The following is a 24,009-nucleotide window of genomic DNA, read 5'->3' as shown; positions in this document are numbered from 1 at the left end:
TTCATGTTTCAGGGAGGCCCTTGTCTCATACTTGACTGAGAAAATGGAAGCATGTGCCATGAACTCCCTCCTCTCTGCTCCTTAACTCACAAGTCCTTGGCACCATCCCCTACCATTTCCTCCTTTGGCCACAGTCTGGGATGAACAGGTAACCCCTCTCCTCACCAGGTTCAACTTTTTTACATGCATCTTTGATGTTCTCATCCCCCATAATCTTTAGGGTCTCTATATCTGTTTGTTCCTTAGCTGTTGTGTATAATGTGCACACCCAAGTCTCTCTTATCCTTAGAAAACTCGCCAGAATCTACCATCCCTGCCACCTCTTATCCTCTATCGATCGTCTCCTTCTCAGTTAAACTTCTTGGAGGAGCCATCTACACTCATTCCCTCCACTCCTCTCCTCTCTGTCTTCTAAATCTCTGCAATCCGGTTTCTCATTTCATCACTCCACTGAAGCTTTCTCCAGTTACCGGTGATTGCTTAATTGCCAAATCCAGTGGGTTTTTCTCAGTCCTCATTCTTCTTGAGCTCTCTGTGGCATTTCATTCTGTTGATTCCTTCTCCTGGATGCTCTCTCTTCTCTTGGCTTTGGTGATGCTGTACACACTGCTCTCCCTTAGATGCTCCTCCTGTCTTTTGGATGACTCTGACTAGTTGCCTTTGCTGGATCAATATCCTTTTCAAGCCTAGTAGTCCCCTTAAGCTCTGTTTTGGACCTTTCCTCCTTTGTGTTTACACTCTCTCACTTGGTGAGAGCTTCCATGGGTTTAATTATTGTCTCTATGCAGCAGACTCCTAGACCTAGATACGTACAGCCCCTATTTTCTGACTGGGTTCCAGGCTTGCATCACTAACTCCTTATTAGATATTTTGAACTGGACATCCTATAGATGTCTCCAACACAATACATCCCAAACCGATCTCATTAGCTTTCCCCATAGAACTGCCCCTCTTTTGAATTTTCCTGTTTCCATTGTGAGTGATATTCTGGTTTCTGAGGTGAGGTTAGCAACCTCCATGCCATCCTTGATCTCGACCCTCATTCTTCCCTCATATCCTCTAATCAGTCACCAAATACTGTCATTTCTTCCTCCCTGACATCTCTTGCTTCTCTCTCCCCTTCCCCTCCATCCCCATTCACATAGCAACCATTTTGGTTCAGGCCATCATTACGTACAATAGCCTGCTAATGGGTCTATCAGCCTGAAACCTCTCCACATCCTGATCTATCCTCCATATAGATGTCAAAATGCTTTTCTCATAGAAAAGGACTGAGAATGTCACCTCTCCCCTCTTGATAAACTTGGTGGCTCCCTATTACCTCTAGGATCAAATATAAATCTGCTTGGAATTAATGCTTTTCATAACCTGGCCCCATTCTGCCTTTCCAGGCTTATTATACATCATTATCCTCTGTGTGTGGGATATTTTCCTGTCACATGGGTCTTCTTGTGGTTCCTCACGTGGGATGCTCTACCTCTCAGGTGTGGGCCTTCACATTGGCTGTCCCCCCTGCCACAGATGTTTTGCCTCCTCCCTTTTGAATCTGGGAACCTCTGGTTTCTTTCAAGACTCAGTTCAAGGACTGCTATCTGCAGAAGACCCTTCTTCACCTGTCTCCACCTATCTCCACCAGGCTGCCATTGTCTTCCACTCCAAGGTGACCTTGTGTTTGCTTTGTGAATGTTTTCCATATGCCTGCATGTGTTTATGCTGTTTTCTCTTTCAGAATGTGAGGCACTTGAGGGCATTTGTCCTTATGTCCTCAATGCTTAGCAGAGTGCCTAGCATGCAGTAGGCACTTCATAAAGCCTAGGTGATTGACTTTTGATGGACCGAATGACCTTTAAGATCACAGATTCTATGCTTCTTCACACCTTGACTAATTCATCTTCAATAACTTTAATTTAATCCAATAAACATTTGTTAAGTATGTAGAGCATGGTACTCTGCAGTGGGGGAAGAAGGAGATTTTAGATGACTGTTCTTTGATCTCATAGACCTTACAGGAATGAAACCTATATATAAAATAAAACCATAACACAAATGAGGACAGTGTTAAATGACTGGGGGAAAAGGAGGCTGGGATGGGAGCAGGGAAGGGTCCCTAGAGGAGGTGACCTTTGAGCTGATTTTTAAAGGAAGGGAAGGCTAAGAAAGGAGGGACATTCCTATGATCGGGTACAGTATGAGCAGAGATACAAAAGAGAGAAAGTTCTAGAACAGAGAACTCAAATGAGATCATGTTCTCGTTAAAGTACATTCTTAAAGTGTTATATAAACATGAGCAATTATTTTTGAAATAGTGGTGGTGGTTAGAATAGTAATCTAGTTTGGCTGGAGTACAGCATGTAGAAGGGTGCTGTGTAGGAAAAGTCTAGAAAGGTAATAACTATTTGTTGAAAGAGAGTATTGGACTTGATTGTGGTTGGAGGACCTTACATACAAGGTTAAGGAGTTTGAAATTTGCTTGGTAGGCAATAGGGAGACATTAAAGTGTTTTGAGCAGAGGAGTGTCATGTCTAGATCTGTAAGTAAGAAAAGTAACTTTGTCAACTATATGAAAGAAGGCTTGTATTGAGAGAGAGCGGAGATGGGAGGCTATTTGGATTGTTGTAGGCAGGTGGTAAGCAGTCTATATTCATTTCCCCTGACCCACTTCTTTAGCCAAGGTCAGCCTTCCTCATTTCCCCTTCCCCCTCTGCTAATTCTCATTCTCCTTCAGAGTCTCAGGTGAAGCCACCTAGTTCCACTCTGCTGTGTCCCTTCTCCTCTGAGACATAACTTAATTTGTCAATTATGTTATTTACAGACACTCTCTAAATGCAGACAGTGGGGTATGATCTGGACGAGCCGCTGAAGATGAAGAAACGCCTATGGTGCTCTATTAAGTTATCCTGGAGAGCCCACTTAAAGAAAACACATTAAGAAAATGTAATAGGGAGAGATGATTTCATGTGGCTACATGTTCGGAAATTCTAACAGGTCAACAAGGGGGATGTTTGGGCCCATCCCTAACTTGAGTGGACAATATAGGGAGACTGTAGCCTCCCTATAACCAACCCTGTCTATCTCCTCCCTTCCTCTCTCAATACCCCTTCTCTCCTTCCTACCTAGGATCCATCAAACATTGACCTGTACTCAACTGTGAACTTGGGCTCAGACCTGGAGATGAATTCTTGTCCTTGTAGGAAGCATGGAAGAAGACCCAGTCAGGGTCTGAGATGGAACCTTATTGATTTGGGTCTCCATATAGGGCTCTGCTAGTGGAAGGCAGCATTGCTTAGGAGAAGAGCCCTAGATTAGGGGGTCTGAAAACCTGGGTTGGAATTTTAGCTCTGCCATGTCACTTTGGGCATGACTATCATATCTCTGAGCTCAATTTCCCCATCTGTGAAATGGGACTAAGAATATTTGACCTGTCTACCTCACAAGAAATTATGAAGATCAAATGAAATAATGTATATAAAGCATTTTATGAACAAAAAGCTCAAAACATACGCACTGTCGCTCTGACCTTCTGCATAAGTCCGCCTGCTTTGTCTCGTTGCGTTAGGAAGGCGATTCTGAGTCTTTGAAGGGTAGAGTTTGCACCGCACTCTCTCAGAGATCCTGCCAAGCTAGAGAGGCTTTAAGGGCGGATCCTGGGATGGGTCTGCTTGTCATCTAAGAACATCCTTTTTTAAGCTTCAGGGAGCCATCTCCAATCACTCTGATCTATGTCTGGTCACCAGACCCAGGTGACTCCGGAGGAGAAAGTGAGGCTGGTGACCTTGCACAGCCCTACTTCACTTAAATCCAATTCACTTGCAAGTCATGGCATCATCTTCCTGATGTCACAGTCTTCTTCAAGAATGAGGGACAAGCAGCAAGTTAAGCTTTGAGGTGTTTGTGACAAGATTGTGTGATAAGTTTTTCAGGCACAGTAACTCCTAAAGACCACATGGTAAAGCAGAGAGGGGTTGTAATCTGTGTTGGTGAAGGGATTACCCATACCTAGAAATCCATAGACCCTGGAATGATACCTGATGGAGTCTGGTCATTCAATGTGTAAGAACTGACCCTCTGCCCTCTCCCATCTATGCCCCCATACGTACGCAGACACACACACTCTCCCTGGGAGGCATAACTGGGAAGGTCCTCATCACTCTGCTGCACTTTAAGTAGACAAATGTCCAGCTGGTATTGACAAAACTACACTCATCTTCCTATCTGCCCCTTTTCACCTTCTACCCGAGTAACTTTGTGTGTTCACATGAAAGCAGGGATGACTACCTCTTGAGGATGGCATAGAGGGCAATGGAGAGGTTACACTGGATGAAATTTAAGGGCTCTTCTAGACTTAAGTTCTGGGTTCTTGCATCAGGACAAAGATCGCCTTCCTCTAAGCTTTCTCTGAGAGAGAGAGAGAGAGAGAGAGAGAGAGAGAGAGAGAGAGAGAGAGAGAGAGTGTGTGTGTGTGAGGAAGCCCTCGACAAATCCTTCTGACAAATACCAGCTGGCCAAGTCACTTAGCATCTTAGTGCACTTGGTGACTCTCTAGGACTATAAATGGCAGAGGTGGCATTTGAGAAGGGCTCTAAGGGAAAGGTAGAAATTGGATATGGGCGGGTATTCCAGGATAAAATGGGAGCAAAGACACAGATGTTGGAAAGCTCTAGGGTTATCAGCATCATTTAGGGGAGTTTCTTCACTGTGAGTTCCCCACGCCAAAGAAAACATGGGACTGGATGCCCTTCTCCCTCCTCCAAAGGATTCTTTACAACTGAGTTTAGAAGAAGGTTCCCAGGTCCAAATTCTGACTCTGTTACTTTCTAGGTGACGAATCTCCCTGGTCCTTCGTTTCTTAGGATCACAAATTTCGAGCTGTGAAGGACCTTTGAAGTCCTCAGATCTAGCCCCCTCATTGGACAGATGAGGAAACAGGTTTCTCAGAAATGTGAGGAGCCTTGTCAAGGGTCTCATAACTAGTAAGCATTGATTTACTCATAGGATTCAATCTCTGGTCTTCCTGACTCCCAAGTCCTGAGATGCTTTCACTATACTACACCGTCTCTGTGAAATGAGTGGGTTGGGCCAGACTGGATGAAAGGGCTTCTGTGACCCATATGGTCAGCCCTGCTCAGCTCTGCAGGCTGTGACCTCCCCTGAGTCAGAGTCCTGGACGACACAGCCACTGGTGATGAGCCTGGAGGGCTGGCATTGCCTTTGGTCTTGTAGTCTACCTGAAAGACACCTCAACAGGAAGAAGAGGAGATGGGAAGGTCATTTGGAGGGCAACAAAGAATCAATCCATCCATCAGTCAACACGCACTTACTAAGTGTGTGTTAAGTGCTGGGGATATAAACCCGTAGAAGACGATCCTTCCTCTCAAAATGCACAGTGCTACGAGAGGAGACAACCTGGACATAGACACCATGGCAGTCAAAACACGGAGCCTGGTCATTCGGTGTGTAAGGATTGACTCCTGCTCCCCCCTCACCCTGACCCCATACACACACACACACACACATACATACACACAGACACACGCACGCACGCACCATGGGAGGCTTTACTGGGCAGGCCCTCATCATTCTGCTACACTTTAAATAGACAGACTTCCAGCTGGTATTGACAAAGCTAAACACACTGTGAGACCCACGTGCCAGAAACACTGTGGGTAAACATGCTGGCCGGGCCTGCATAACAAAGGATGCGCAGACAGCTGTAATCATCGTCAGTGGTAAATGCTTCCCATATTGGGAGCGGCATCAAAAAGCAGCAAAAGCTACTCTGAAAACAATCACCCAAGTCAAGATGCTGAAGACCCAAAGGAGGTGAAGGCCAGTGAGGACTGTGGCTGTTGGGCTGGCTCCTAGAACCTCCAGGGCAGAGGATCAGGGAGAGGAAGGACATGGGAGGTCAGAGCCGGAGGGGACCCGAGCAGAAGAAGAATGCCGCTGATGACAGCTAGGATGGACACGGTGCTCCGGGTGTGCAGAGGGCTTTCTAAATGGTTCAGTCATAGCATTTCAGGATTTGGACTTAGAACACAGAACTCAGAATGTCAGGCCCGGGAGGGACCTTAGAATGTGGAAAGTCAGAGCTGGAGGGGATCTGAGAACGTGGAACAGAATCTCAGAGATGGGAAGGACCTTCGAACCACATCAACAATAAAACCTGAAATACTTATGATGCTGCCATGCTAGACATGTATCAGCTGTGTGATCACAGGCAAATCACCTAACCTCTCAGTGCTCTCTGAGCGGTCCAGAAGATGCTTTGGTAGAGGGTGCTTTTCCATCCAGGGGTTCCCTATGCCAGTGGAATCATAGGTCCACCCTGGCCCTGCAATCCTCCCCCTCCCCTTCCCCCCTTCTTCCTCCTCTTCTTTCTTCCCCTCCTCCTCCCCCTTCTCCTCCTTCCTCCTTCCTCCTCCTCCTCCTCCTCTCCTTCCTCTTTCTCCTCTTCCTGTTCTCTTTCTTCCCCCTCCCTTTCTCCTCTTCTTCTTCTTCTCCCCCACCCCCATTATTAGACTCTTGTGCTTCTCTGAGACTAAGATGCCATGAAGGTCCACCCCCATTCAGAAGGGGGTAGAACAGACAGACATAGGACAAGTCCATCACAGTCAGGATCCAGCCTACCTTCCCAGGCTCATTACCCATCATTCCCCTTCAGGTACTCTCTAGCTGGCCAAACAGACTCTTCTGCTCTTCTACATACATACCATTTTGCCTGGCATCCCCATATCTTTGTTCTGGCTGTCCCCCTATGCCCAAAATGCACTCCCTGCTCAGCTCTATCTTTTAGATTTCCTAGGTTCTGTCAAAGTACCAGCTACTTGAGCCTTTCTCCTTGGAAGTATCTTGTTTTTACTATGTATATAATTTGTATACATGCATATATCTCCATGTTTCCTCTTCAATAGAATGCCTCTCCCTTGAGGGCAAAGATTGTCTCACTTCTGTTTTTGTATTTCTAATACCCAGCATACAGAAGATACTTAATCAATGCGTGTTGATTGACTGACTTCTGAGGAAGCTTCAGGAGGAGCTCCTTTTTCAAGAGGGCATATATCTTCTCTCAGGGAGGCCCCCAGTAGCCCCATATTGGCTAAACTGTTTCCCCTGGGATGACCTGGATCCTGTATCCTAACCCATATTCCATCTTCTCACTATCTCCCTATTTTCTTTTTTAAAAATGTCCTGGGAAATAGGAGAAGAGGCTTTTGAGCAGTCTAGAATGGGGAGTGGGTGACCTGGAGCCCATCGCTGCTGCTCAGAGGAAAGAGGGAGGGATTTGTGATAAGTGATCATAGAAAGGCCATGTGTACCTTGTGGCAATCCCTGGTCCCCCTGCCTTTCACATATTTTATCACCTCACCCCTCCCCTTTGCCCCCAAATATGTGAGGGATCCCGCTTTCCTAATTCACAGCCTCTGGAGTCTGGGAGATTGGGAGGAATTCTTGAGCTGGTGTCCCCACACAGGGGCAGGGGGGGAGGGGGAGAGGAGAGAGATGAAAATACCACAGGTCTCAGGCACCTGAGGAGATGGCTTGGGGGAGGCATGGTTCAGGACAGGACCTCAACCCCAGGAAGGGAAGGGAAGGGCCTTGGTCTACAATCCAGGTAACTTGAGGTCATAGCCAAAGGCCTTAGAACCATAAGAGATGGCAGGAATCACTGAGTCACAGTCACTAGTGTATCTTTGCAGATGAGGAAGCTAAGGCTGAGACTAGGGGATGGACTTTCCTCTGGACTGAGCCTTTAGAAAGAACGGCCACAATGAGGAAGGCGCAGCATTCCCATTGCGCAGAAGGAATGCCATCACAGTATATTTGCATAAACATTATGAATTACTTTAGTCATAATTATCATACTAGACTCCAATGTACTATGGCCTGTAATTCCATAGTAATTACTTATTGTGATTGTACATCAATTATTAATTAACAGTAATAACCATTTCTCTTTCTTAGACTAGAATCAGAATGAGGATGTGGGAAGCAGTACAGAGGCAAGAGGAACACAAGGATAGAGGAGACACCAGACAGGGAGCTGGGAGGCTAGGGTTCCAGTTCTAGCTCTGCCCCCACTTGCCCTGTGGCCTTAAGCAAATATGTTCTCTGATCTTACCCCTCTCATTTAGAATCCTCTTGTGGTTGTTGAGTTGTTTTTCAATCATGTTCAAGTCTTTTTGGCCCCATTTTGAGGTTTCTTGGTAAAGATACTTGGAATGGTTTGCCGTTTCTTTCTCCAGCTCATTTTGAATACGAGGAAACTGAGGCAAAGAAGGTTAAGTGACTTGCCCAGGGTCACACAGCTAATGTCTGAGGCCATTTTTGAACTCAGGAAGATGAAGTCTGCATCACTTAGCTTCTCCTTATTTAGAATCATAGATTCACAAAATGGCAGACTACAGAAGGACCTTAGAACACAGACACATAGAATGTCAGACTTGGGGACCTTAGAGCATGAGACTGACTACCAGAGAGGGCAGAGGGACCAGATAACATGATATCACACGGTACCATCATGGAATGGTGGAAAGACTGTTGGATTTGGAGGTGGAATTGGGGTTTGAAACCTGACTGTGCTACCTCCAACCTTAGGCTAATCACCTTGCTCCTCTGAGCTCCTGTTTCCTCATCTGTTAAAGGAGGAGGTTGGACTCAATGATTTCTAAGGGTCTTTCCAACGGTAACTCTATTAACCCAAGATTTATTGAAGGTCTTCTGTGTACATGATCCCTCTGCTAGATAGTGGGGGAGATGGAAAGTTTAGATAAGACATAGTTCCAGCCATTAAAGAGCTTGTTCTATTAAGGGCACCAACACAGACGATGTTGTTTAATAAAAAACAATGTAAGTACATTGGAGAGTTACCAAACAAAGTGCTTTGTGAGGCCAAAGAGGGGAAATCTCTCCAAAGGGTAAAGGGCAGAGGAAAGGGCAACAAGTAAAGCTTCCTGGAGGAACTGGTTGGGCCTTTAGAAATCATCTGCCTAGTCCTGAGGCCACAGGCTCCCCACCCATGATCTAGTCCAACTCCCTCACTGTCCATGATCTAGTCCAGCTTCCTCACTGTGAGGATGAGAAAACTTTGGCTCTGAGATCCAGGGCTATACAATGATCAGGTAAGAAGCTGCCTTGGTGCCTCCTGGTTAAAGACATTTGGTGTGAGGAATTAGCTGGGAGTTTTTAAAGAGGGAGAAAGAACAGAGTTCTGAGATCAAGAAGAGGGAGGGGGGCTACATTTCCTTATTTTCTCCAGGGATCAGAGATAGACTTCTTATATGAACTTTTAGACTTGGGTCCGTGTCCCATCCCAATCAGGTACACAAATGCCACCTCCTACCGAAAGCCCTCCCTGATCTTTTCAGTGGAGGTGACGGCTTCTTCTTTGGAGCCCCGGAAGCACTTTGGATCATATGTCTATTTCTCTTATCCCTTTACTAGACTGTGAACTAACTCTGTGAGGGCAAGGATCGTATCTTATTTATATCTGTGATATCGAATGGTGACCAGCATGGCTCCCCACGTACTTTCTGGCCATCTTTATATCATGCTGCCTCCACTCCAACCATCATTCCCATCTCCAGTCCCCTTCCTTTCTCAACTGTGGACCCCACCTGTGGGATGCTGGACTCTGACCAACCACCTTTGCCTTCTCTTGACTAGAAGAGGCTTCCACACCACTTTCTGGCTATCTCCCCATCATGTGTCCTCCCTGATCTGCTCCTTTTCCAGCTCCTCTGAGAATGTAAGCTCCTTGAGGACAAGGACTGGCTCATATTTGTATCCTTAGTGCTTACAACAATGCGTGACACACATTAATTATTTAATAAATTTTCTTCTTTCTTTGTTTTCTTCCTTCCTTCCTTCCTTCCTTCCTTCCTTCCTTCCTTCCTTCCTTCCTTCCTTCCTTCCTTCCTTCCTTCCTTTCCATCCATCCATCCATCCATCCATCTATCCATCTCTCTCTCCATTCATTTATGCATCCAACCATCCACCTTGGACAAATTGCTTAGCCTCTCTGAGTGTTAATTCCTCTTTTCTAAAATGAAGAGATTGGAGTAGATGACCTCTACGATCTCTTCTAGCTCTAAATCTATGATCTTGTGGATTCCAGGCCTGGGGTCCCCCCCCAGCACCTAGGATGAGGTCAGTATAGGCTTATTGTATAAATTTGGCAAAAACACCCTCCATCACCCATCGTTCCCCGCTGTTCCCTGTGAGAGAGTTCTATCTCTCTGGCCAGAGTGGGAGCTGCTAGAGAACAGGGACTTGCCTCCTTCTTCCTCTTTCTCCCTGAAAGCAGAGAGCTGGATGCATAGAAAAGCTGGGGAAAGATTGGCTGAATTTACAAGTAATATGGAAAACAAATACTTTTCTTGCTCCCTACTCTCATCAGGGTGGGCAATCCTCCACTGGTATGGATGGTAACCTGGCCACCACTTCTTAGACTAAAGGTCTTTTGTGTCTGTTCAAGCTCTGACTCCATGGCTCAGCATGGTGTATTAGAAATAACACTGGATTTCATCAGAAAACATGGGTTCAAATCCCAACATGTCTACTCTGTGACTTTGGGCAAGCCACTTCACCTCTCTTTTTTGTCCTCAGTTTCTCTCTCTGTAAGATGAGGGGGTCTTGATCAACATTAAATCCTATGATCCTAACCCATGTGACTCTCACTCATGTCTTTCCAGAAATTTATCATAAAGGGTCTGTGAACATGCATGGAGATCTCTTGGATACATCCCATTCTCTCCATCCACAATGCTACCAGTGTGGTACAGGCCCTCATTTCCTCTCAGCTGAACAACCGCAGCACCTTTCTGGTTGGTCTTCGTACCTCAAGTCTCTCCCTCCTGCAGTCCTTCATTCAGCTGCTAGAATGATCTTCCTAAAGTGGAGGTCTGATGTCCTCCCCACCACCTCACTCAGTAAACTCTAGTGGCTGGCTATTGCCTCCAGAATAATTACTGATAATAACATTGAGAAAAATAACAGCTAGCATTTTTATAGTGTTTTAAGGTTTGTAAAGCACTTAAAATATATTTATGCATAGTAATATTTATTATATCATAATATATAATGTATAAAATGTAGAAATATGATATTATATCTAATATATATTTATAACACTTGCTGTGTGTCAGGCATTGTTATTATCCTCATTTTGTAGATAAAGACTGACGCAGGCAGAGCTTAAATCTGTCCAGGGTCTGAGGCTGGATTTGAACTCAGGTCTTCTTGACCTCAGCTCTAGCACTTAGCTGCTCTGTTTGGCATTTAAGGCCCTGGTGCCTCTTGAACATCCCATCCCATCTCTGATCTCTGTCTCTTTTTTTGGGCTGTCCCCTCAGACATGGAGAGTCCCTCTCCCTTCTTCCTCTTGTCTTTCCTGCTTCTGCAGTGATCTCTCCTGGTTTCTCTCTTACCCCCTCTCACCCCCTCCCCAGTGTCTTCTCTCTGAGATCCCTCCCATTTATCCCAAGAACATCTTGCATATGCCTAGTTATTTCCACGTTGTCCCTCCATTAGAATGGAGAGCTCCTTGAAGGCAAGGACTGTTTTTACCTTTTATTTTATTTTTTTGTAACCCCAGCATTTAGCACAGTGTTTGGCACATAGGAGGCACTTTTGTTGATTGACTAATTGATTGCTTGAATGAATTTTCAGGGTTGGAAACCTTCTTTTAGTTCTTTGAACAGAAAAGTAAAAAGGGATGTAAAAAGCCACGTGATCTATTTCAAAGCCAATCAGAAGAGATCTTTGGATTATCTGCTCCCCATGGATCTGACAGATCATGAATAAGGGCCCCAGAGGTCCTTGGGGCCGGAGGGACCTGACGGCTTACTCCTATACCTGGAGCTTTTGCCACAGAGCTGTGATGCTAGCTTGGGGAACCCCATCCCATAGACAAGATGATTTGGAAACCACAGCTGAGAGATTTTTTTTCAAAGATAAAGCCTGGCAAGATCCTTCTTTCCCCCTCCCCCTTTTTTCCCCAGCATAACCAGCGCCTGTAAGTGCTGGCTGGCTTTCAGCGATCTGTCACAACAGACAGCAGGTTGGGTACAAGTTTACTAAGAGGCATATGTTTGTTGACAGACATGGGCCACGGAAACACATGCACACATGAACGCACTCACATCTCTCCATGCTGGAACACCCCCACGCCCACCCCTCCGAGAGCAGCTTCACATTGCTTGCCACGTACATCTTTTCCTGGGCATCTGTGCACATACACACGTACTCAGATGCTCCTCACACTTAAAATACACCCTAAGATTGAGATCTGGAAGAGACTTGCAAGATTGGGTCCAAGCCCCTCGTTTCACAGATGAGGAATCTGTACTGTGGCCCGAGGAAGTGAGGTAGCAAGGATACCCAGTTTACAAGAGCGAGGGCCAGACTTTGGCCCCCTGATCCCAAATCCAGAGATCTTTTCATTCTAAGATAGTGCCTCTCTTACCCCCTACTCCACCCCCAGCCCCCAGAATCCTAGAATCACAGAATCTGAGAGATGGCAGGGTTCTTAAAGGCCACTGTATCCAACCCTCACACAAAAGGCACATCTCCCTAGTAGTCAACATGTGCTATCCATTCCCTGCCAAGCTTCCCACTTAAGAGCTATTTGCACAAACATACACATTTCCTGGTCTCATATCCCTCTGCCATCTGCACACACAGGTGCTCACAAAGTCATAGCCTTGTATGCTTCCCTACCCGTTATCCTGGGCGGAGAACCCTCAAGACCTCTTTTGTCTGGAAATGCCCCTGCCGCAGGCTTGGGCTGAGCTGAATGGAGCGCCAATGCCCACCCTTCAGATCCTTCTTTCTCTTTCCCTGGGGGCTGTCCATGTTCCTGTGGGAAGTTAGCAGTTTGGTCAGCACTTGGGGCTGGGGGCTGCAGAGGAGGATAAAGCATGCCACTTGCATGTGAGAAAACCTCCCTAGAGAGTAAAAAAGGTGACTCCAGACTGAACACATGACATCCTTCTTTCATGGCTTCAGAGACTTTCTTCAGGACCTCCTCACCTGCAGAGAACTAGGCTGCATCTGGAAGAAGCAGGGAAACTCCCTGGGTTAGACATCCTTGGTAGAGCCCGGGGCAAAGCTTTGATTTTGACAACTGGCTACTGATCCTTCCAGTCCACCCTGGGCCCTTTCTTCCATGGAGGACCCATAGCCTTTTCTGTGAGAGCCCAACAATACAGCCCTGCTATTATCCTGTTCTGTGGGCTATGCCCTAACTGTCCCCTGACTGTGAACAAGGTCTTCCCAAAAGAATAGGGCCTACATCTGCTTCTCCCCATCCCAATAGGAGCTTCCTGTGCCTAGCACCCAGGTTGATTCCTCCTACTTTGCCTCCCCTAGCCTGGAAGATTTCTGAGGGCAAGACTCAAGTCGGCTTTGTCTCTCTCTCCTCCACAGTGAAACTGAGTATGGGGATGGGCAAATGGGGAGTCAGGGAGTGGGTAAAGGGGAATGGTTAAGGAAAGACTCCTTGATTTAGTGATTCTCAGACTTTAATTTCATAAGAGTTATTAAGGGAGTTAGGATGAGATGAAGTGGTAGGCAGAGGAGGGTGGTGCTGACCATAGCCTTCCCTAATTCTTCCCTTAGGGACCTGATAGAGTGAGGATCTTGGATTCCAGGGACCACGAGGATGTCCTGGGGAATGTCTCTGATGGGCTGATGTGACAGGATGACCACTTTGACAAGATGCCATTTGACAGAGACATGAAGCCAACAGCTAAAGGGAGAGTATAGGGGTGATGAGGGGCACATCCAGGGCCCCCAGGTCCCACAGCTCTGCGACTTTCCCATCATTACTCGATACCATATCTGGAAGGAAGAAATGGGCTGGAGGACAGTGGAGTGCTCTGCCCTACGGCAGACACATCAAGAAACTCAGAACTCTCTATCTTGGCTGTGATAATTGGGTCATTCAAGGCTGCAGGGCAGTCTCCCTTCTTCCCACCCTACTCAAGTCCCCACAAACTATCATGGGTGGGTGATCTCAGGGCCTGTCACTGGGTCTGTGAGGATAACCAGTCTTTCTCTTCCTTTGTTTCCTCATGGGATAACCCTTGGGAATGGGCCACAGGTCCTCTGATGTAGGGTACCTGATCCCTTTAGGTCCCGGGGTTCCCAGGCCTAGGTCCCAAAGGAGGAGGCCTCCTGGAGGAGCAAAAGGGTGAGTACTGAGACTGTGTGAGAAAGAGACTGGGTTGTCACTCCCCCATTGACTTCATCTTCTGCTGCTTTCTGCCTGCTTGAAATCAGATTACATCCCTGGAACTCTCCCAGTGGCAGCAGCTGGAGCCCTGGGGGGGGGTCTCAATGCCGACAGCACCTTTGCTCCAGTGAGCTGGAGGCACATTTCTCGTCCCATTTATTCTACAATATCCCCTGAGCAAGGTAATGACAGGTATGATCATCTCCATATTTCAAAAAACCACAGAAACTGGGGCATAGAGAGGTTAAATGATTTCTCCCATGTCCCACCAGGAGTCTGGGGAAGGAATGGACTGGGATCAGGGCTTGGGGCTGCCTGCCTTCCTCTAGATGGCTGGCCAGGCTTTGGCACACACACACTTCTGAAATGGAACGGGAGTGCAGGTGCCTGGATGTGACCTCGGGGGGCAAGTTGCTTCATTCTCCTCAAGAAGAAAGAGAAAAACATGGTCAAAGTTAAAGATAAATTGTGGGAGAAGGAAGGAGGCATTGCAAGGCTCTCCTGGCTGGCCTCTTGGCAGGTGCTGGGTGGGGATCTTGATATAAAGTGAGTCTATTTCAGAACAAAGGAAGAGATTTAGAAACATGTTATTAAAACCCAATTAAATTCTTCATTTTTTTGTTCCCAAATTAGGTCTGTCTATTCTCCCAGGTTGCCAGTCAGCTCTCCCCAGGGATTCCTGGTGGTACCTTCAAGCTCAGGTCGCCCATTCCTGCCCCTTCCCATGCTCTGCCTTGGCCTTGGGAGTGAACAGAACAGCTCCCTTGCTCCCTCAGATGTGGTATTCATTTGTTCCTTAAGAAAGCAGGAACTTTACTAAGGAAACCAAACTAAGTGGGAGCTGCCCTTCTTTTCAAAATCAACCAACCAAACAAACTTTCTTCCCTAGGACTTAGAAAAGCTCTCTGGAAAGACAGAAAACAGAAGAGAAATACCCTCTTTTCTCCTCTCCTCTCCTCTCCTCTCCACTTAGTCATGTCCTGCCCATATTTCAAAGTTCAGCAGGTTTCCCACCAGCTACAGAAGCCTTCCTTGACCTTTTAGCCCCTCACCCAGGCTGTACTGGTCTTTCACTTCTCTTGAGTCTCAGTCTTGGTCCCACACTCGGCACTTGCCACACAAGCCTTACAATGGTTATTTTTCATTCCATGTAGGTGGAAGGAAACTAGATCACAGATATCTTGAAGGCAGGAAACAGTGGGGGCAACATTTCAATTCAGTTCAATTCGAGAACATTATTAAGAACTGCCTGCATGCTAGGCATTGTGTGAAGGCTGGGGAGAGATGCAAAGTCAAAGAGGAAAAGCAGTCTCTGCATTTAAGAAGCTCCCATCCTTTCTGTTGCTCAGTCATGTCTGATTCTTGGTGACCTCATTTGGGGTTTTCTTGCCAGAGATACTGGAGTGGTTGGCCATTTCTTTCTCCAGCTCATTTTACAGATGAGGAAACTGAGGCAAACAGGGTTAAGTGACTTGACCAGGGTCATGTAGTTAGTAAGTGTCTGAGGCCAGATTTGAACTCAGGAAGATGATTCTTTCGGATTCCAAGCCCAGTGTGCTATCCACCATACCACCTAGTTGAGATATAACTTGTAGACAGATACGCAAATACAAGATAATTTAGGGAGGAGGAGGAGAACATTAACAGTTTAGGAGGATTAGGGAAGTCTTCCCATAGGAGGTGACTTTGTATTCCCCTATAGCACAACATATTCCAATAAAAGTTGCTTAATAAATGCTTGTTGACCAAATTAATATTTATGAATCCTCCGATTTGTCCAGCAGGTTATGCTTTCATATCCATTACCTCCTCTGAGATAATGGGCCAGGCTGGGCTGGGGGACTGCTCTGAGTGATCTTAAGTACGTAAGGAAGGACAGTAGAAAGATGATGGTGGAGAGGGTTGGATATGTGGAATTCGATGACTACTTGAATTTGAAAACAATCTGTTGGAAGCATCATGGAACAGTGGAATAATGTTGATTGGGGAGTTGAAGGACCTGGGTTCAAGTTCTGTCTGAAATTTCCCACTGGTGTGACTTTGGGTAAGTGACAACCTCAATGGGCCTCAGATTCCTTGGCTGTAAAATGAATTAGTTCTCTGAAGTCCCTTCTAGCGACAGGGTCTACGATCCCAACTGACTTTCTTTCAAGGTATTTTGTAGTTTGGTTCCTCTTCATTCAATGATTCTCAGTGAGATTTCACTGTATAATTGAGATATATGGATAGAATACAAGGGCTATTTGTATGTTTGCCTTATCCCCACCACCCACCCCCATAGACTTGTAAACTCCTGGAGGCCAGGAACGATGCCATTTCCCCAAAGGTGACTAGAGTGCATGGAACATAATAAAATGCTGAATAAATGTTTGTTGAATTGTGTCATGGGGTTAAGAAGTGGAAGGAGGGATCATGAAGCCCAAATCCTCGTTTTCTAGAATATGTGAGAGGTTAGTCACACCTGTCATAAGTATCAGAAATGCCACTCCATGTCCCTTCATTTTGTAGAGCTGGAGACAAGCTAAGAGCCTCCTGACTTCTAGTCTGGGATAGAACTGAAGGAACAAGGGTCAAATCTTCAGCTCTGTTTTGCTGAATACGCCCTTAGCAAATGAATGAAAAAAGCATTTATTCAACTCTTACTAGGTACCAGGCACTGTCAAAGTCCTCCCAGAGTTCACATTCAAAAAGAGGGAGAGAGTGCATTCTGGGAGTGGTGGCCAGAAAAGGGTGCAGTCAGAGGGATGGTCAGGGGAGCCACATGGCAACTGAATGATTGGCCTTGTCCAGAAGCGATGGGAGTGTGGATTTGATTACTTGTCCTACAGCAAGAGGTAGAGATCCAGGGGGCAGGGTGATGCAGTATGATGGGAAGAGATCTCATTGGTTGGGGGACTAGAACTGGCTAGATGAGTGAGCTCTCATCAATTGGTTCAGTCCCACCCTGTCAATGGAAAATCTGTGCTGTGAGGTTTAGGGACCTGTCCTGAGGGATCTTGGACACACAGAAGGATCTACGGAGAAGGGAGGCCCCTATTGCATGCAATTCCACAACATCCCCATAATATTCACTATATTTATGAGGGACACAATGGAACAGCCTTTTGTATCTATGTGACAAAATTGGCTCTTGCACCATTGGGGTTGAGGGTCTAGAATCACAGACTCATAAAATGTAAGAGGTGGATGGGCCTTTAGACCATACACCACACAATGTAGAACTGGAGGGCTTCCTGGATATCATATAGTTCAGCCTCCACTTTGTACAGCTGGGAAACTGAGTTACAGAGAGGTGGTGGGTAAGGATTCTCCCAAGGAAATACAGAAAATTAAAAGCAGAGCCAAGATTAGAATCTAGGTTTCCAGGCAAATCCAATTTTACAAATTGAATCCTATTTTAAACACAGGCAGGGAGCTACTTTAGAAAGGAATACTGCTATAAAGTAAGGAATCTTTTTGAGAAGTGAATACTCATCTCCTCATTTATTTGGTTTTGTAAGCACACATTTCTTTGTATTGGGATGGGGAGGGTAAGACTCCTGGGTTCATGGGATGGCCATGACCTTGACTTCTCAGTATCTCAGTCCCCTCCACAGGGAGCTCCTCCCAGACTATGCTAGGCTAGCACTGCCATAGGGATTCAGAGGGCTGCACTCCATCTAAATACAGTACACAGATATGGAGGGACTGGAGGTGACCACCTCCGAGATGCTTGGAGAAGCTATGCAAGGTGCCTATGGATCCCAGACACAGCTGCTGGGAACAAAACCTTCTCACAGTTCTACGGGTGCCCAGAGCAAGCCAGGAAGGGATGCATCCACTCTCAGCTCCTCAGCATGGTTGCCCCTCTCATTTCTGCAGAGAAGCTTGAATTTGGACCCTGCAGGGGACGGTCTCCCTCATGAACCTGACTCCTTGGACAGGTCTTGGCTGATGATATCTCTATATTCTTTTTATTCCAGGAGTAAGAAAGGTCAGGTACACATCATTCCTCTGAAATAGGGATCAGTCAGCCCGGCCATAGCACCTCATGGCTAAGTAGGCTTGAGCCCACTCTCCTCTGCACTCCTTTCTCTGGGAAGGGAGTTATGGGAAGGTACCCTTCTCTCTTGTCCAAGACCTTTCCATACTTGGCCACTGGCAGTTTTCTCCATCACCCAAGCAACAAATTCACAGATGACACAAAGTTGGGGGGGTGGTGGTGAGTGAGAGGAAGAGACACAGACAGACAGACAGACAGAGACAAAGAAAGAAACAAAGAGACAGAGAAAGAGATGTACAGAGAGAAATGGAAAGAGGAGACAGATAGAAAGACAGACTGAGAGAGAGAGAGAAAAAGAGGAGAGACAGAGACAGAGAGACAGAGAAAGAAACAGAGAGAGAGATGAAAAAAAGATAGATAGAGAGAGAGAGAGAGAGACAGAGACAGAGAGACAGACAGACAGAGACAGAGAGAGAGAGAGAGAGAGAGAGAGAGACTGTTTCTTCCAAACTGTCATGTACCCTTCTGGTCTTCTTTTCTAATGCCAAGCCTTCTCCCCGAGGGGGCTCAACCCCTGGGAGTTATGGGAGTTGCAGATGGAAGTCTGTGTTTCCCATGCTGCCCTTGTTAGCTGGTAGCGCTCTGGGCCCAAGTACGTGCAGGCTGTGAAACTTGTTTTTTATAATGTACAACACTAATTTATTCCATGTAAATCTGACCTTTCATCTAAAAAAGGAAAACAAAAAATGGAAGAGGAAGAGATGACAGACTTGCTCTCTTTTCGACACCCCCCTCCAACCCCTGCTTTCATCTGAGGGAATGTTTAACCAACATGGGCTCATAGCATCTCAGAAATAGAAAGACCTTGGAGGGTACGGAGTCCACAAATACTCTTTCCCTCTATGGATTGTTGATTTCTGCCAGGCAGAGAAAGCCTCTGCCCTGTACCCACTGGAAGAAGCTGCCCCAGAGGAGGGGAGAGGAATTGATGGCCTCACAGGGAGGACATCCATGAGGGGCATGTTCCGCCCCCCCCCTGCCCACCACGGATACATTTTCTCTCTCCCACTCTTCCTCTTGCCTCCCTTTCCCTCAGAACCTTTCCTTTTGTTCCTCATCTTTTGTGTTCTCTTTCCCCTTACTCCTCATTCTGTCCAGTCCCTCTGCCCATCCCTAGCTCCCACTGGCACCTTGGGCACCCTCTGCCAAGGGCTCTTATACACTCTAAGATCATTAAGTTGATGGGCCTCATGTTACCTAAGCCTCTGGCTAGGGGATGGGGTAGAGGAATGGACAATCTTACTTGTCAGCATCCAGTTCCAATCAAGTGGCTCTGTTCAGTCTTTTTAGTTGTATCAGACTCTTTGTGACCCCATATGGGGTTTTTTTGGCAAAAATACTGGAATGTCTAGCCATTTCCTTCTCCAGCTCCTTTTACTGATGAGGAAAATGAGGTAAATAGGGTTAAGTGACTTGTCTAGGGTCATACAACTAGTAAATGTCTGAGGCTAGATTTAAACTCGGGTCTTCCTCACTGTAAGCCAGGCACTGTTTTGAGCCATCCACATGTGTTCTCTGTCCCTGCTGCATCTCAGGGAGCCTTCATCCCCTCAGTGACTCTGTAGAATGCGGTCACTGACCACTCTCAGGGACATTAGAGCATTAGTAGCTCCCTTTCCCCCCTTTTTTCCTGAAGAATATAGTACTTGAATCCCTGGACATTTGGCACCAGGCCCTGGTCCCTTGAGTGCATTCTCTTGGACCCCCTCAACACTATTTGTAAGTCATTCAGTCAAAAAGTGAAGGAGACATAGTTCCACTCATGTCTTCTGACCCAAAATCCAGTTCCTCATCTACCATATTGGATTGTGAGTGTGGCTGAATTATAGAGCACGTGGAAGAGAAGACTGGAAAGGTAGGAAGGGGTTGGGTTGTGATGGGCTTTAAAAGTCAAACAGAGCATTTTATACTTAATCATGGAAATAATAGGAAGCCAAGGAAGTTTAATGAGTGGTGTGTGTGTGTGTGTGTGTGTGTGTGTGTGTGTGCACGCACACACATGCACATGTATGCTGTGGTCAGACTTGTGCCTTACAAAATTCAGTTTGGTATCTGGGTAAAGGATGGGTTAGAATAGGGAGTGATAGGGAATGGTGGATTGTGGGTAGTATTGGCAGGAAGACCAATGAGGTGTCCATTACAATAGTCTAGGAATGAGGGCCTGCACCACGGTAACTGCTGTGTGAGAGGAGAGAAGAGGTGAAATGACCCAGTTTGATAACAGATTGAGTGTGTGGGGTGTGTGCCAGTGAGTCGTCAGGGAGTGAGTGAGTCTGGGAGCCTGGGTGGCCAGGAGGATGGCAGTGCCCTCTATGGCTCCAGGAGAGGTGGGAAGGAAGGAGGATTTGGAGAGGTCCCTGGATCACTCCAGTTCTGGAAGGTCACACTGCTAATGAATGGAAGAGTGATGCAAACTTTTAACTCAGCCAGGTCTCTTGACTCTCAGTTCAGTGTTTTTTTCTCTCTCAAACCACATGACCTCTTGAGTGGTTTCCATGATATACTTAAAAGAGGCCCCCAGCCCAGCTAGGGCAGTGTGATGTGGCAGAGAAAACCTGGGCTGGGAGTCAGGAGGCAAGGTGGTCAGGGAGGATGCCCTGCTGGAGTCATTTACTGTGTGTCGCAGGCAATCACAACGTCATCAGACGTGTGTGAAAACCAGGCTGATTACAAGAGAAATGAACATGCATGTGGATCCAAAGGGTTCCCAGTCTTTACAGAAGCTTACATTTTTATAATAGCAGGACAAAGGGAGGAGGGGATACCAGGAAGGGGCATAACATGGCGGGGTTGATCAGGGTAGCAAAGGTGGGAAAAAAGACAAGACCACACCCCACAGGGGGAAACAAGGTGATGGCAAAAGTCTCATTCTTTTCCTTTGGGAGCTGCTAGACTATGAAGATAGGACCCCAGCTGCACAAGCATTATCCCAGTCTGGCACAGACTGACTGGTGCCAAGGACACTCAGGGAGTCCAGCTTGGGGTACAGCAGATGATGTCAGTTCAGGGGTGGGGGGGAGTTTCATCCTTGACACATTTTGCATCGTGCTTTGGATCCAGTGTTTCTGGAAAATATAGCAACTCAAGAAAACAAGTTCAAGGGACCCCTTAGCCTTAACACGTTGCCTACCATGGCATTCTGGGCACATCTCTTTCCCTCTCTAGGTCAGTTTTCCTATCTATAAAATAACTCAGATGCTCAGTGATTCATGCCCTGGGTCTTACCAAGTCCCTGGTGCTAAGGACAGGCTCAGGAATGGGACAGTAGTTCTTCCTCTAACTGAGGCATGGGGATATAGAATCAGTAGAATATAAGCTCCTTGAGGTCAGTGATGGTTTTTCCTATTGTCTTTGCGTCCCCAGTGCCTAGCATGCCTTCACACATAGCAGGCTCTCAGGGAATCTTATTTACCAACTTTGTGGTTAAGACATCTGGTCCTCAGTTTCCTTGTCTATAAAGCAGAGACAATCATACCTCCATATCTAACTCACCAGATCGGAGTGAGGATCCAATCAGTTAACATGAAAAATGCTATATGAATGTCAGCCTTTTTTCTTTCCCTGGAAGCTGCTTTGTTATGGGATGTTTCAAGAAAAAAAGGAGAAGCCAGGAGAGCATCAGAGTGTTTGCAGTCTCAGCCTGCCAAGACTGGAGGAGACATTTTGCTATTGAATACGTTGGTGGTGATCGAGCTGGGTGAAGGATGACAGTTCTCATCCTTTCCTGGGTTGGAAAGGCCTATAACTCAAGCCTGCTGCAGGCGCTGGGGGCTGATTAGGGGCTATCTCAGGAGGGGGACAATAAAGTCTTATTTCTGCTTTCTGAGGGCCATATTTCAAGTGAAGGCGGTGACTCTGTCTTTCCCTCCCGAGCTCTACTCTCCCCCCTCCCTCATATTTGGGAGTTAAATAAACAAATGTATTAGGCTGATGGCTTAAATCATCACCAGCCACATATACAGCTATAAATAGAAGTGTTTCCACCTAGGGCTCAGCAGGTTGTTTTTTAGGTGGGGAGAGTTGTGCCAGCAGTGTACAGGACAATCAGAGGGGGCAGTCTGTACCTTGCTCCCATAGGAGTTAAGGACGAAGGTGGGCCCCGAAAGAGACACTGGGATGCCAAGGTCTGTGGGGATGGTGGTGGTGATGGTAGGCAGAAATCTCTGAGGCTCCCCTTAAGGGGTGGTGGTCACTGCAGGGATCCAGGGTTGTGCTAGTAAGTATAGGACCCAACAGCCTAACTATGGTTAGATGGATGACCAAGTCTAAGGCTCTTTCTCCTATATATCCTCTTTCCTTTTATGACCCTTACGTACTCTATTTGGTACTAAATTATATGTCTATGCCTGACGCTTCCCACCCCACCCCTCCCTGCCACTAAGTTGTGAGCTCTTTGAAGGGAGGACTTGAGTCTTATTTTTCTACCTCTTCCAGTGCCCAGCCCTGAGTCCTGTCCATTGCTGGTGTTTAATCAACGTTGTTGAATTGCTTTTTGAAATACTTGCTCCAGGGGATAAAAAAGGGCATGCCTGAGCTGGAAGGGATCTTAGAGATTACCTAGATAATACTTCCACCTCTACTCCCATTTTGCAGATGAGGAAACAGATGATGCTCAGAGACCATACAGTGATAAACAGAAACGATAACCTTGAATCCCTGGCCTAGAAATATGTCTACCAATGGTGGACTCTCTCTCTCTTAGCAATAGCAATGTTTATACATCTATTAATGGCAGGAAATATATGTCTAAGGCCTGTTCCATGACCAAATGTTCTAGGAGCTGAATAATTTACTTATGATGGTTAATAAAATGGATAAGACAATAGTAGTGTTCCCTCCAATAGGGAAGATCTCGGCTGGAAGGAGACCTGATTTGTGTTCTGGCTTCATCTGATTTCATCACAGACTAGTTAGGTTTCCCTGACCAAACTCTTCCCCTCTTTGCACCTGCTTCTTGCTCTGTAAAACGAGGGAGGTGGATGAGATGCTCACTAAATCCCCTCCCAACTCAGACATTCTATGTTCTGAGATTCCTTCTGGCTCTCCTGTTCTATACTTGATATTTCAAGATCATTTCCACCTTTGACAATCCATGTTCCATGTTTTAAGATCATTTCAAGCTTTGACATTCTGTGTTCTACGTTGTAAGGTTACTCCCAGTTCTGACATTAATATGTTCCAGAGTCCTTTTCAACATATTCTATATTTTAATATATTTTCCAGCTCTGACATTCCACATTATATGTGGACAACAATCTTGTCTGTTATGGTTGTGTCAGGAGACTAGAAGCCTTGGATCTCCCTGGTCTTCTTCCCTGCCTAAGTAGTTAAGTGTTACTATGCTCAGTTTAGGTGGCTGTTAGGGCAGGAATGGAGATGGGAACTAGAGAGGACAAAAGGTAGTGTTCCTCTACCCCGGGGCCCTAACCAGAAGTTAGTGCTCCTTCTTAGGGGCGTTTCTAGTGAGAGCCTGTGTTGCTGCTGAACTGCCAGGCAGGGGGACAGCAGCAGAGAATTCCACACAATTCCCAGATTCCTGTCACAGACTTTAGCTTGCTGTTTTTCTCTTTCAGGGACGTGGTCCTTCAGCACGCGCCCATTCAGTGGCCATGGCTGTCCCAGACCAACTTCCTAAACTCAGGGTGTCCAGAGACATGGCTGACCAGTCTTGGCTCTGCTGTATTCATGTCTCTCATTCTTTCATAGCCCTATGCTTCTGGGACTGAGAAATGAG

At 46.4% G+C, this 24,009-nt stretch overlaps 1 protein-coding gene across 1 annotated transcript in view; it reads right to left on the bottom strand.

The window, feature by feature from the left end:
- CACNA2D2 (calcium voltage-gated channel auxiliary subunit alpha2delta 2) overlaps positions 1-24,009 on the bottom strand; it is a 430,484-nt gene that overhangs the window by 174,798 nt on the left and 231,677 nt on the right. The window lies entirely within an intron of this gene.

The sequence above is a fragment of the Notamacropus eugenii genome, chromosome 1 (genome assembly GCF_028372415.1).
Source record: "Notamacropus eugenii isolate mMacEug1 chromosome 1, mMacEug1.pri_v2, whole genome shotgun sequence".
In the NCBI taxonomy this organism is placed as follows: domain Eukaryota; kingdom Metazoa; phylum Chordata; class Mammalia; order Diprotodontia; family Macropodidae; genus Notamacropus; species Notamacropus eugenii.
The sequence above is the reverse complement of the archived record's forward strand: the minus strand, read 5'-3'. Positions and strand labels throughout refer to the sequence as shown.